General features: G+C 48.0%; 1 protein-coding gene across 1 annotated transcript in view; it reads left to right on the top strand.

Moving 5' to 3' along the window:
• Positions 1-14,263, top strand: part of LOC147711300 (SPARC-like protein 1) — a 703,822-nt gene that overhangs the window by 514,593 nt on the left and 174,966 nt on the right. The window lies entirely within an intron of this gene.

Here is a 14,263-nt window from a genome sequence, read left to right on the forward strand (position 1 = left end):
ACTCCGGGACTCTTAAAAACAAATGTGCCCCCACAGGAAAAATGGCGCTGGCACCACTGTGCCTACTGAGCGCCCTCTGGGGCTCCTTACTGACAAGTGCTCCAATGTTGCAGCCACCCACTGTCAGGCGGGGCAGCTGTGGCAATGAGCACCAACAATGTGCAACATAGAGCCCCCACTCACCGGGGCTCTGCAGGCTCCTCGGGGATTCTCCTGCGCAGGTCCCAGGCACTGACAATGTGCCTTGGCAGGCCTGCACAGCTGGCTCCGGTCCTCCTCCTGCTGACGGGGCCTTTGCCGATCAGCTCCAGAAGGTGGGGTGGGCCTCCGCCGGAAAGTCGACAGCGCCAACGTCTTTCTCTCGGACATGCCATTCACATCAGGCTGGCAGAGACATAGAAAACAGAAATACCAACTTTTAAAAGTGGCATTTCTAAAATAGTTAAAATAAATCTGAGCACACCATTGCACAGAATTTATTATTACCATTCCAAATATACCAAACTTGACCACGCTGCTCCTCTCATATCAGGAATTACCACTGAAACACTTATCAGGGAATCCCCAATGCATTCCTATGGGAGGGCAGCCTCACAGTAGTGAGAAACCAAAATGGCTGTTTGTCACTACCAGGACATGTCACACACTTAAAGTACATGTCTGACCTTTTACCAGCAACGCACCCTGCCCATAGGGCTAGCTAAGGCCTATCTTAGGGGTGCCAGACATGCAGTAAAAGGGGGTCACAGACATGGCACACACTTTAGGTGCCACGTCACAGCGGCAGTAACACTGTGCGCACAGGCCCTGCAATGGCAGAGGCCTGGGATAGGTTTGAAAGGCTACTTTGGTGAGTGGCGCAATCAGCGCTGTTAGCCCACCAGTAGCATTTCATTTACCAGCCCTGGGTATATGATATACCACTTTACAAGGGACTGACAGGTAAATTAAATATGCCAAACAGGTGTAGACCAATCTTACCATAAGTAACACAGAGAGCACACACACTTTACACTGAACAGCAGTGCTAAATTGCCCTGAGTCCTAAAACCACCGACACCATGTCAGAAAAAAAGGCTAGGAGAAAGGCAAAAAGTTTAGGGATGACCCTGAAAAAAGGGCCAAGTCCTACACAACCCCCTTCCAGTCAAAACGCAGTGTAGACCAATCACTACCTTGATGGGATTCCCTGCTTTGGGTGATAGAACACGGATACGGGCCCGCCATTGCAGGTTCACCTTCCAGTTCAACGCCACTCTGAACCCATGTGGTACCCTCTGTCAAAGCTCTCAGGACCAACTAGGCTACTCGGCTGGTACTCCCTAGCTATCCACGGCCAGGACCAGGCCCTAGGCCACCCAGATGTATCTGGTCCTTGCCACCTTACAGAGTGGGGGCAGTAACCCCTGGCACATAATAGCCATTCTCCACTCTTCCTCTCATCAGTGCAGTTCTAAACTGCCACTGATCCTCCAACCTAGGGTCCGCACCCTCATGCTGAGCAGAAGTCACGGGCGAGGCTCTCCTCCCCCTACCTCTGCTTCTAGGGTTCTGCACTCTCCTCCTTGGAGAGACACCCTCAGAACACAACTCTCTTACCAGTTCAGGACCTCTCTCCAGCAACTTGTTCACCAACCTGGGATCTAAACCCTCAGGTTGAACCGGGGTCAGAGGAGAGGACTCCCTCCCTCTGCACCCCCTTCCCGAGTGCTGCACCTTCCAAACTAGAGTGCTACCCCTGGAAGCAAAACCGGTCAGGACTCTGATTACAGATGTTCTTCCCTCCAGGTCAGGCAGATCCTGAATATGTCCTCCCAACTATTCATTGCATCACAACGGACCAGAAACTCCCCCCAAGACTGGTGAGACAGTTTTCCTACTGCCGCTGAACCTCAACCTATACCCTTCTGGTGTGACACCGTCTTCTTGGGAACTAGGTACCATCTTCTGGGCTCTGGGGATGGGACTTCCTGCATTGGACGCCATATTGCTGCTCCCACTGGACCCCACTCCTACTGGTGAATCTAGACAACTAAAACTGCACTCAGGGGATAATCTACCCTCCAGAGCTTGTTTCTCTCTGGCAAAGGCCCTCTCTGCCTCCGCCATCCTCTTTTGCGCTAAGACCCTCTCGATCTCTAGCTTTTTGTCCTCAAGGGCCAACTCCTTGAGTCTCAACTCTTGGGCCCAAAAGGCCTTTTTCTCCTCCAAACCCAGCTGCGCTATCTCCGTGGCATACTCCGACTGGAGAGTGTCCAAAGCCAGCTGATGCTCCCTTTCTTCCCACCTATCTATCCACTCCTCTGGGGACAGAGAAAGAGATGGGGCACTGCCCCCGGCACTGGACCCAGCAAGGGACTCCCTATCTATGGGGTCCTCCCTATCTACTGGCGTCCCTGCCCTGTCATTTTCATCCTCTTCTTCAGACTCTTCAGGGCCACCCTCAGACCCACCACCCTCTTGGTGTGCGGCTTGGGCCCTCGCACACTCAGAGTCCTGCCATCTCCATGTATCCTGTAGCCAGTGTAGTAGGGCTTTCCTAAGTAATAGCTGAGTGTCTTCCCCACTCACTGCTAAGCCTCTCTCATCACAGAACCCCTTTAACTCCAACATACTGTATGTCAACAGATCATGTATATTAAAAGCAGTTCCTATTTTGGCAAGGTACTTAAACCCACACAGGTACAATGCAAGACTCCTAGGCATAAGATCTGAAGTAAGAGTACACAATTTAAAAAATACACTTTTAGCAGAAAAATAAAACTCAGGAAATCTAATTCCCTAACCTGTGATTATCTAAATGCAGAGTTTGTAGTGCAACCAGTTGTCGCTGTTGTACTGAGCCAACGCAAGTCCTATCCTCACCAATGAGAACCAAAGTTAGAAGTGGGATTTCTGGTTGGCTTGGGCTTGCGCCTAAGCCAGGCCGAAACCACCACTCTAGTCAGGGAAAGGGAGGTACACGCTTAAGTGAGCAGGGGTTATCTTCGGTGTGTAACTCCCTTGCTTTTAATAGAGTGGTGGTTTCTGCCTGGCCGTGGCGCAAGCCCTAGCTAACCAAAAAATCCCATTTCTAACATTGACCCACAGTGATTGGTGTACACCACTAGATTATTGTAGACCACTACGCAACCACATACTGTTTTTTTCTGTTTCCTGGTTCCCCCCTGGTAGTATTTGTTGATACTGAGACTCTGGTTAGTGTTGCACCTGGGAAGTCTTGACAAAATGGAAGTCAAATGTTTCAGCCTGTATATCTACACAAGGGAGGAGATAAAAGCTTTTTGCAAAGAGAGGGGCTACCTGTGGAGAGAGAGTCCCCATGGAGGGATCTTGAGGGACACCTGTATTCCTATGAGCTCAGAATTTGGGAAGCAACACTAACAGACGAGTCTGAGGAATAGGACTTCTCTGACAGTGAGGGAGAGAAAAGCAAGTGGCTCCTTCCTACTCAGTGGAGTCTGAGAGAATTAGACCGGGAACTCAAGAGGGCAGAGATCAAAAGGGCCTTAGCCATGAAAGACGAAATGTGTGTTGCTCAGGAAGTGAGCTTTGCTGAGTTGGAGGTGGAGTCCAGCTCAGATGGTGGCAGCAAAATTGTGCTATCTAGTGCTGAGGGAGGAGTACAAATACCCAGACATGTGATGCCTGGCTTGAAGGAGGGGGTTAACATATGCCAGGGGGTTCAGGTTTATGAGGTAGCTCCAGTTGTGTGCAGTGTCCCTGAAGTAGATTGGAGAACTGACAATGGGATAATATTCCTAGTGGTGGGAGGGACACTCTACTGACTCTAGATGAGAGGTGCAGGGGGTGGGGTTCCCCCATGGTAGAAACCTTGGTGTGTGAGTGTGGAAACCGCCCAGAAGAGTGTGGGTTGAGTGACAGAGACAGTCAGACACTGTCTTTCCAGTCTCAGGAGAGTAGTGTGGGGTACTTGTATGAGGCACTGGATGGTGAGGCAAAGGGTAGCTTGGTTAACAACTGTGGGGGCTATGTGATTTATTTGTTGGAGGGTATATTTTAAGTCCCTGTTTTCAAGAGCTATGCCAAAACGCAGTGGAGTGTGAGTTCTCTGATTCCAGGGAGCTTACGCTGGAGGCAGTCCTTTTGTTGGATTCCAGAGCACCTGGAGAAGCATTTGGGAGTAATCTTAAAAGGAGTGGCTCAGGTATCTTCCGGTCCTGTGTGGTGAAAGAGATTCAGAGTAGCCCAGCTAGGTCCCGGTATAGTGGGAGGGGTGTAGGGTTACACGTCCTGTCTCAGTGGTGAAGGAGTGAGGGTGGGCTGTGTCCCAAGGTGCCCGACCCCGAAGTCTCAGGTCCTGGAGGTTTCCCTAAGGGAACGCCAGGTCGGGGGCTTAGACTGTACTAGTAGACCATTTGAGGGGTATCTCCTAGTGTCAGGAGGACCTGGAGCATCTGTAAACAGAGCTTGAGCGGTTCTGGTGTCTGGTGGTTCCACTGCTGAGTGGAGGGTGCAGGAGTCCAGATGGGGGAGTGAGAGGTGGAGAGAGTCTCCAGTGAACCAGTGGGTCAGGGACCAGCCAGAAGGGCTGAGTCTCCTATGAGTGACCATGGTGACACCACTTCTGTTGGGGGATCTTCGCGCACTGTCAGGTGGACATCGGTCTGGAGATCTGCCCCAGGCAGACAGTCACACGACACATGAGTCATGTGTTACTCTTGGGGGACTACTCTGTGAATCCCCAGAGGTCCTGGTGTTCCAGGCAAGGGCTCAGCTGTGGGGTTCAGCCCCAAACTTGGGAGGTTCTGCCTAACCTGGAGGGAGGGACATCTGTAACCAGTTTCCTGACCGGTTTGTCTTCCAGGGGTACCACTCCAGGTGGGAGGGTGCAGAACTCTGGAAGGGGGTGCAGAGCGAGGGAGTCCTCGCTTTTGACCCCGGTTCAACCTGAGGGTTTAGATCCTAGGTTGGGAGACCAGTTGCTGGAGAGAGGTCCTGAACTGGTGCGAGATCTGTGTTCTGAGGGTGCCTCTCTTGGGAGGAGAGTGCAGGACCCCAGAAGGAGAGGTAGGGGGAGGAGAGCCTCACCGTGACCTCTGGTCAGCTTTAAGGTACAGACCCTGGGCTGGCAGGCCAGTTTCAGGATGCCATACCTGACTTGGCAGGAGGGAGAGTGGAGAAAAAGTGTCAGGCACCTGGGGTTACTGCCCCCCATTTTCCATTGCCACAGAGGTTATAGAGGCCTGACAGGCATGAGGCCTGGCTCTCATCACTGACAGCTGTCAGTGGCCACTGTGGCTGGTTGTCTTGGTGGACAGAGTTGCCCCTGGGGGAGGGGCTGGAGTCACACCCTGGGGGTGGACTGTGCCTCACCGCTGTGTTGGCCAGGTGGGTACTGTCTCCAGTGAGGACACATCTGTGCGCAAAGTAAGCTTAGGTACTGCACAGATGGGGTCCCCAGGTGAGGAAAAGGGTCCCCCATGATTTTGCTTAGTGGCTCCTGAGAGTATGGATAGAGGGATCCAACTGGGTTCAGGAAGGTGTCGAACAGGAATAGACCCCTGCATTGCGGGTCAGGTTCTGTGTTCTATCGCCCCAAGCAGGGAATCCCATTGATGTATCGATTGGTCTACCCTGGCTTTAGGCTGGAAGTGGGTTGTGTTGGAAATGGCCCTTTTTGCAGGGTTATCCCTAAACGTTTTGCTTCTTCCTCCTTTGTTTTTCCTGACCTGTGGTTGTTGGCTATAGAACTCTGGGCATTTTACAGATCAGTGCTAAAGTGCATATGCTCTCTGTATAAATTGTTATTGGGATTGGTTATCCATGATTGGCATATTTGTTTTACCGGTAGGTCCCTAGTAAAGTGCATTGAGTGTGCCAGGACTGGTAACTCAAATCCTACTAGTGGGCTTTCTGCACTGATTGTGCCACCCACATGAGTAGCGCCAAAACGATGTCTTAGGTCTGCCACTGCAGTGCATGTGTGCAGTTGTTAACTGTCATGTGGACCAGGCTAGTGCACCCACTTGCCAGGCCTTCCCCTTCCCTTTTCTTACACATAGGACACCCCTTTGGTAGGTCCAAGGTACCCTGCATGGCAGGGTACAGTGTATGTGAAAGGTAGGACATGTACAAGTGTGGGTAAGATGTCCTGATAGTAAAATACTGCGGATTTAGTTTTTTCACTATTGAAAGGCTATCTTGCCCATAGGACAGAATGGGGAATGCTGTGTAACATGTTTACCTGCATATCGTCCCATGGGAGTCAGATAGAAACTTGGAATCTGGTATCCCTGAACTCAGAAGTTAATAACACAACTTTTTAGGGAGGATAAGAAAGTGGCTGTTTTCTTTTTCAACCTTTCTGTGTGCCTCTGCCTGTTTGTGGATTGACAGTCTGGTTTGAGAGCGACAGAGGCTGGGGTGGCTCTGGGAGGCTGGGTGAGTCAGCATGGCATTTGGAGTGGTGGGAGGAGTAGCACCTGGTCCTGCATAGGGCTGTGCATGCCTTCCACAATGCTGGCTCCACCTCCTGCGGTGTGTCTAATGACCCTGGCCCATACTGACAAAGGAAGAAGATGTGCACTAGCAGAGTGCTCCCAGAACTGGTTTGTACTGGGTCCAGGACCCCTCGACATAGAGAACAAAGACTTTTGGGGTATAAATATGATAGCTGAAACCCCTGAAAGTTAGACTACTTTTGAATCAAGGAGGAACCTTTGCTGAGAAGAAAAGCTGAAGAGCTGAAGGAGAAGTACTGCCCTTGCTGTGGGGTTGGCCTGCAGTTGCTATTTCTGCCAAAGGAAGGAGAAGGACTTTGCTGTGTGCTGTTTCCCCTGCTTGAAGGAAGGGCTTTGCTGTGTGCTGTGTCCTGAAAAGAAACTTTCCAAGGGCCTGAGAAGATCTGGCCTCCTGTTGCGGAATCACAGGGATATAAACGTTTTCAAGACTACTTCGTGATCAAGAGAAATCCCTGCCAAAGAAGCACGGCTGAAGAGACTGAGGAGAAGTACTGCCCTTGCGGTGTGTTCTGGGGCTGGCCTGCAGTTTGCTGTCTCTACTAAGGAAAGGACCAAGGGACATTGCTGTGTGCTGTGACCCCCCTGCTTGAAGAAGGACCTTGCTGTGTGCTGTGTCCATCTGAAGTCTCCAAGGACCTGAGAAGAGTTGGCCTCCTGTTTCTGAAGTCCCAGGCAGAAAAGGACTTCACTCCCAGCTTCACTAAACTTCCTTGCTGGAAGTTCCAGTCTGCCAGGAGTGCCTGTAACTATGTGTGAGGCCTTTTTGCTGTTGGGAGCTTGAAGGGCGACGCAACAAGAGAGAACCGTGATACCGCCGCAGCCGCTTTTCACCGGCACATCACCAGAGAAGCCTGCCGCCGCCACAGAGGGTGCCGTTGCATCACCGTAGAAGCGTGTCGCAGGGTCGTATGCATCTCAGGTACTTTCAGACTAAAGTGTTGCATTTATCATCTACAAGTTTATTTTTGCAACAACCCTTTTTAGGTCTCGGCCTGATCCAGCGCATGCTCTGATCTGGCCGAGCATTTAGTAGGTGCTCTGGGAAATGCTACTTTGCGCGATCAGCTTACTGTCACTCGCACAAGCGCGTGCGTGACGTGTACAGCTGCCATCGTCCTTCTGGCTGCGCACCAGTGAGTGGTGCCCTCAGTGTCACTTTAACTTTAGCAGTCGCAGGCCGTGCTTTTCTTTTTTTTGTGGCTGTAACTCACACATCTTTATGGCTTCTCGTGTCCGCTTATATGCCTTAGTGAGGATTTGACACCCACCGTATTCCTGTATTGAAAAACTTTGTGAATATTGCCTGTTCACACTTTACGCTTGGAATGTGTTCTTAAGGCAGGCTATCTGGAAAAGATCAGTCTTCTTTAATGGATGCGTAATCAATCTGTCCAGGCTTGTTTTCATATCATCAGTTTAATGTGCTTAGTCACAGCGTGTAAAGGAACGTTTTGCCTCTTTAGAGCTTTTATATTTGTATGTATCATATTTCCCTCCCAGTCCTTGATAATTGCACATGCCACTACAGTTGTTTGATTGTATACCGGCCACAGAGAGCTTGTGGGAACATCCCCAAATGTGGACAATTTCAGAAACATGCGTCAAAGGAAAGCTATAGTAGTGAAGGTAAAAAGATGTGTGAAGATCAGGGCCGGTGACATTACACTGTGAACTTAAACACTTTTGTTTTTCAGTTTATTCCACTAAAGGGCGCGACTTGTGATGGTGCCGTAGAGACCAAGGTTAAAGGTCCGTGGGTCCTGCGGGAGGGAGTCTGTTCTCTGACCGAAGCCGAAATCGAAACAGCCTATGCGAGCCATTTTCCGTCTTGCACTCAGATTCAGATTCAGGTTAGCTTTATTCGATTTTCATAGCATAAAATCATAAAAGCAGCAGTACATATACATACATCTTAACATTTCATGTATTAATAAATAAATAACATTTAGGTTTAAAAAGGTATTAAATCAGAGCTATACATAATCTGTCACATATCAAAATTTAGCTAATCATTAAATTACGTTTCCTTAAAACACTTTAAAAAAAAACTATCATAACCATGGTACATTTAACGTTTCCCAGCTGTTGCAGGCTAAGGTACCCGGGCCTACATTGCCGCCAGGCTCCCTGTCTCAGGTATTGTTTGATCCATCTACTACGCTCCCCCTCATACAATTTGCAGAACAGGACCACGTGAAAAGTAGATTGCAATGACATATTATCGCATGGGCATGGTTCTAGGGTTCTGGCCCAGTCGTTTTTGGTTGGAAATGTGACCAGCCGATGAAATATGTTAAACCTAAACCTGGTCAGAATGAAACGGTCAAAGCCCATTGTGCTTAAAGTTAGGTAAGGTTGTATTGTATAACAGATCAAAGACAGTTGGTGTTGAATTACCGTTTTCTTTGTAATCTATCCTGAGCATCTTAATAGGTCAAAATGGTTCATGCATAGCTTTTTTAGTACTTTCTTTGGTACCCCACAGATCAGATCCGGGTTACTAAATAGCTCTGGCCTTTGCAGGTCAGTTAGCGTTTTCCTGACATACTCGAGCCAGGCAATGCTCTTCGCATTATCCAGGCCCATTACGTCCCTAATGATATCCTGGTTTAAGATAAGTGCTTTAGTGGCCCATACTCTCCGCCAGAGCAAGATCGGTTGCAGTCTGATCAGGTCTGTTATATGGTCCATGCCAAGTTCTGCGTGACAATTAAAAACAGACGTGCCCTGTGGGAGAGCTAACAAATATCTAAAGAAGTTGTTTTCTACACTTTGCATGGAAGATGTGTTCTGGTACCCCCAGATCCCTGCCCCGTACAGTGCAAAACTTCTGTATTTGGCCATATAAATCTTTAGCATAATTTCGGGTGGTCTTTTGCCTAGTTTGGTAGAAAAAATCATCAACGCCGCTATGGACCGTTTAAAAGATAGGGTCCTGTTCTTAACCTCGGGTCCCCAGGTGCCCGAACCATCGATTAGTACCCCCAGGTATGGAAAGGTTTTGGTATGTTCGATTTTTAGACCTGCCACTTTAAGGTGTTTGCAAGAAGCGCAACCTTTGCCACAAAGCATCACAAATGATTTTTTAGCATTGATTTTAAGGCCCCTGGCTTCCATAAATTCTACATACTTCAGAAGGGCCTTCTGGGCACCCACCTTCATTCTGGCCATCAGTACCGCATCGTCCGCATAGAGAAGGGAGACAATCTGTTTGTTACCATACCTCGGGGAGTCAATTGTGCTGGCCCCCAGTTCCGCCTCCAGGTTGTTCGTGTATAGGGAGAAAAGGAAGGGGGCCAGCACGCAGCCTTGTCTTACACCCTTCTCTATGCGGAAAGACCCCGTACACTCCCCCCTCAGGCCATGTCTAACCTTGGCTGTTGCCCCTGAATAGAGCTGCTGGAGAAAAAGCACGATGGCAGGCTCAACATTCATTTCCTCCAGTATTTGCCACAGCTTTGCATGTTCCACGCAATCAAAGGCGGCCGAAAGGTCGACAAAGATTCTTGTACACATTAGAGAAAAAATCTATCCACGTTTTTTCGTCTATGGCTATTTCGATTCTTGCAGCATCCTTTTTAGTGAAAAAGGGTGCATTTACTGCCTGCCAGAATGATTTGGAATCTCTACACTGTGAGGCCCTTAATAGGTTTTGCCATGCTTGGTCTCTAATTTCCTTCTTCCGTTGGCATCTTGCTAGGTTGTGTTCCTTCCTGCATTTTCTAATTACATCAAGGTCCCTTGGTTTATTACTTAAAACGACCTTCAGGGCAGTATACGCCTTAGTGCAATGAGGGTAAAACCGGTCATTACTTTTTTTGGTCTTCCCGGTATGAGCCCTAGTTAACGTGTCCTGGATGACAGTTGTAATATGGCCAAAAGCCTCCAGGGTGTCATCCATAGAGGAGTTCTCATCTAAGCAAACCATAAAGTGTGCTAAAGCCTTGGCTACAATTTCAGTGGATTTTTCCACTGGGTCCGCAATGCTCCATTTCTGTACCAATCCATTTTGGCGTGCTACAGTAATATCTTGTGTCCATACCAAAGACTCAATAGTGAAGACCTTATTATACTCATAAATGCTAATGGACACACTAAGGGGAAGATAATCATTCAGGCCAATTGTATGGATCTCGAATTTTTCCACCCGGTTGGGAAATCTATTAGGAACCATGATAAAATCAATAACAGATTGTGACCCCCTAGCTAGGAAGTTGGAACTAAAATCGACCTTGGGGGAACACATCATATTAGCAAAGCCGAGGTCGAAATTGGCCATAATACAATTTAATTTCTCCCCTCTGTCAGTATGCATAACGTGACTCTTGCCCACAGCTTCTTCCCTACCATATTCCTGGAACCCGCATGTTTCAAGTTCACATATGTTCATGTTGAAATCACCAACCCAGATCAATATTGCATCTTTCCCTTTCATTGAGTTCAAACAACCCAGTTCCACCTGTATGTTGTTTAGGACTTCTGCATAGTCAGAGTTAGTAATATTATTGTAGAAATTTACCATTACTAACTCAACACCGGGGTTTAGAGTTACAGAAACCATTTGATAATAGTGAGAGCAATTTTTACTAGCAATCTTGATAACCTTCAGCAGGTTGGAGATATATATACATATGCCTCCTTTGTGCCTACCGTGTAAGGAATGGACTGCGGGGATGTGGAAGGTATTGAAACCATCTAGAAGTTTTTAATTCAGGAGCCAGGTTTCCTGGATACAAAGGATGTCAATATTCTGCACAAACTCCCCCCAAGTGGTATTATGTACTTTACTCTCCAACCCACAGACATTCCAGGAAACAATCCTCACTTGACCGCCCTGCTGGATAGGGAAATTTTGTTTTAGCCGTAATGTATCGCTTTTAAGGCTATCCTTCAACGCATCTACCGCAGGGCCCCTCCGCTCAGCATCCTTCTTGATTTTGCCCCAATTAGTTTCAAGATTCGCCAATGCTGTACCACTTCCATGCCCGAGTGAGGGCATGATCCTAGTATATTTGTCGGTAGCTTTATTTAAAGTGGGGTTGGGAGTTTTCTGCCCTCCCAAATGGAAAGCAATCCCTTGGTACATTCTCCACTAGGGCTCCCTGATATTCAGGTGCAGTGATTTTGGGGGACCTCCTGGGCTGGGGGACGTGGTGATGCATATAGATTTTAATTGATTTAATTTTACCAACACCCAGTCAATCACAGTCATTAAGACCGGAAAGTACTGCAAACCTGTTTATTCCTTCGAAGGGTGGGACAGGGCCCTCACCCACCCGGTTTGCTTAGTACGATGGCCTCATTCTGGGGTAACCCCACCCCTGTCTTGCTTGTAAATATGGTGTCCTATTATGTCCCCGCCCTCCCCCTTTATTGGGTCTTGTTTTATTCAGGTCCCTATAGAAATACTCCAGTGACAGGATCTCGATGCCTTGTCTCCGTGGCCCCGCATTAAACATGGCCCCCCTTAGTATCCTAACTACTGGTTCTGGGGTATTAAAATTAATTACAATGCAGTCCCCCGTTTTAGTTTTACGTGTCCTACCCAACCATGACACCCTTCGGGCCAATATGACATTTTGCCCTATCCTGTTTCCCTCTGTTGTATTTGTTGCTAACCAGTGGACTACCTTATTTTTTAGTTGACTATAATTCTCCCTTGTTCCCTTGTTCAATGCTGGGACATTACCCAACACCAGTACCAATGGTGAGGATTCAGGGGGTAGATTAATTACGGGCAAGGGAGCCCGATGTTCCGTACAGTCTAAATCATCCCTAGCCCCCTCATCCATTTTCTCTCTTGTTGTCTGTAAAGGAGTGTTCTGGGTACATGTTGTGGTATTTTTAATTTCAGTGGATTTATTTGCTTGGCCACTGCTTGTTAACCTCTTGTTTTTGTTCTTGTCATTTAATTTTGGGTCATCAGTTACAGTCTTAGGAACTAGGGGCCTTATTTATGAAGGCCTTGCGTCAGTTTTGCGCTGCGGATGCGTCACTTTTTGTGACGCATCGGCGGTGTAAAACATGCGCCTTGTTGCGCCATATTTAAAAAGTGACGCATCTAGGTAGATGCGTCACTTTTTAAACCCCTGCGCCACATTATACCTGCGTCAGGTATAATGTATGCAGAGGGGCGTTCCCCCGCAAAAAGCCTCGTAATAGTGACGCAGTGAAATCTATGAGATTTCACTGCGTCACTTTTAGGATGCGGTTGCGTCAAAATCTTGCGCCTGCCTCACAGCAGGCGTAAGACTGACGCAAGCCCTTTCACATGGGGCTTTCCCCATGTGAAAGGACGCATTGCTGGAGATGCGTCACTTTTGTGACACACTCCAGCAATGCGTCACTTTTGCGCTTACAGATGCGTCAGAAATACTGACGTATCTGTAAGTCCTTGCGACATGATGCGTCATACATTAAATATGACGCATCATTGGTGTCGCAAGGAGTGCGCAGTGAAAAGTGACGCATCGCTGTTTTCACGCAGCGATGCGTCACTTTTCATAAATGAGGCCCTGGGTAGTTAGCGGGAACAACTTTAGTTTCTACGGATTTACCATGCTCTGTCCCAACATCCCTTTTTTCCTCTAGATTGGCCGTCTTGCACTCAATACTCTGCAGCACTGTTCGTTTGAGTCTGAATCCACGTGCGGGTAGCAGCACTATTGGGACTGAGTCCTTGGTTCAATGGTCCCAGGGCACTTCGCCACCAGGTCCAGTACTGGACCAGGAGGGATTTGGAGCTAGTTAGAGTCAGATGTTGAAGTAATAGAACGAGAGGAAGTCTTTATGAACTGTGTGAACAGAAGTGAGCAGTGAAGAGGCTGTAGAAACAGAATCCCCCAAGAAGCAGAAAGTAAACCATATTTTCCTTGTCCAGAAAGGCAGCCAATGACACTCTCTAATACTTCAAGGAACAGAGAGAATGTCCTGTGGCACTTGCAAATGGGCTAAGTTCTTTGAAATCCTAGGGGGATTTGCTGAATGACAATTACACTGCTGGCACCAGCAAAGGCTGGTGGCGTCATATCTTTGGTGTATCCCAATAGTGTGGTGAGCGGGGTATTGGTCATGTGTATTCCTGTCATCTGACTGAGAGCTCTAGTCACCTCAGTCCAGTATGCAAGAACGAGGCGCATTCCCATGTCAAATGTAACAAGCATTGGCATAGGCAATAGGTCTCGCCTTTGGGACCGTATAAGTGTTTAGCCATGCAACATATGATGTTGTTGCACCAAGAATATTGTGCTGGATAACTAAACACTTATAATGTCCCAAAGGCGAGACCTATTGGCTATGCCAATGCTGATTAATGACATTCTATTAAGTTTCTGCATGTTGGATTTTTGTCGTTTTGTTCTTGTTTAGTTTAGATAAAGATATTTTTTTTCGAAACTGGTGTGGTGTCCATGTGTGGTGTTTTCACTGTGTTACTGTGAGTGTTGGTACAAATACTTTACACATTGCCTTTGGGATAAGCCTGTCTGCTCGTGCCAAGCTACTCCCTTGCCCTGACTAGAGTGGTGGTTTCTGCCTGACTTAGGTGCTTGCCCTAGCCAACCAGAAATCCCATTTCTAACACCATAGTTACAGTGCCAGAGCACCTTCCACTGACACATATATTATGGAGGAATTCTATTGCTGTTGGCTTAAATGAGTCAACAGGTATGTGCCAGGACAGCGTACCTCCTATGCCTTCCCTGATTACAGCTGAGATGCTTTCAGATCAATATTGCTGTAGCCGATTGAATGCCTTTATATTGAGCCTTTGAAAGAAC

Source organism: Lissotriton vulgaris, chromosome 5 (assembly GCF_964263255.1).
Source record: "Lissotriton vulgaris chromosome 5, aLisVul1.2, whole genome shotgun sequence".
NCBI classification, from domain to species: Eukaryota; Metazoa; Chordata; class Amphibia; order Caudata; family Salamandridae; genus Lissotriton; species Lissotriton vulgaris.